The following is a 772-nucleotide window of genomic DNA, read 5'->3' as shown; positions in this document are numbered from 1 at the left end:
TGTGTCCTCTGTCCTCTGCCCCTTGTCTTCTGGTCCTGTGTCCTCTGTCCTCTGCCCCTTGTCTTCTGGTCCTGTGTCCTCTGTCCTCTGCCCCTTGTCTTCTGGTCCTCTGTCCTCTGTCCTCTGTCTCTGTGTGTGGGACAGTATATCGTCCTGGTTTTGAAATGTGTTTACTGTCAGCTGCCGTGTTGTTCTGTTGTTGTGTTGGGTCACCACACATCCATCAGCCTCACTCTGTCAACATGTGGGACACACCACATGGCCACAAGTATGTGGACACCACATATCTGTTGGATCAGATATATCATATGTGATCTATGACATTATTTATGACAAATGATGTGTGATATATGACGTGATACATATGTGACACATATGACATATATATGACATGATATGACATTATACATGATATATGACATGATATATGATGTGTGATATATGACATTATATATATGACATTATATATGATAAATGATGTGTGATATATGACATTATATATACAGTATATGTGACATGATATATGATATATGATATCCTGACAGACGGCGTGTAGTTCAGTCCTGACAACACCTGTCTGAGTCCTGACTCTCTCACCTGTTTGAATGTGAACGTTCTTCTTTGTTCGTGTCTGTTGCTTCGATGGAATCACAGCGTTTTTTTTTTTTTAAATCAATAAACATAAAAAAAATCTATGTGTAAGAATGTGAATATAAAATATATGTTTAAAAATTACGATAAAGTTATAAGATAAAAAACAATGACATTAAAA

This window comes from Seriola lalandi, unplaced genomic scaffold (assembly GCF_002814215.2).
Source record: "Seriola lalandi dorsalis isolate HSWRI2012SDOR001 ecotype SW California unplaced genomic scaffold, Sedor1 jcf7180002053906, whole genome shotgun sequence".
Classification (NCBI taxonomy): Eukaryota; Metazoa; Chordata; class Actinopteri; order Carangiformes; family Carangidae; genus Seriola; species Seriola lalandi.
Note: the sequence above shows the minus strand (reverse complement) of the source record.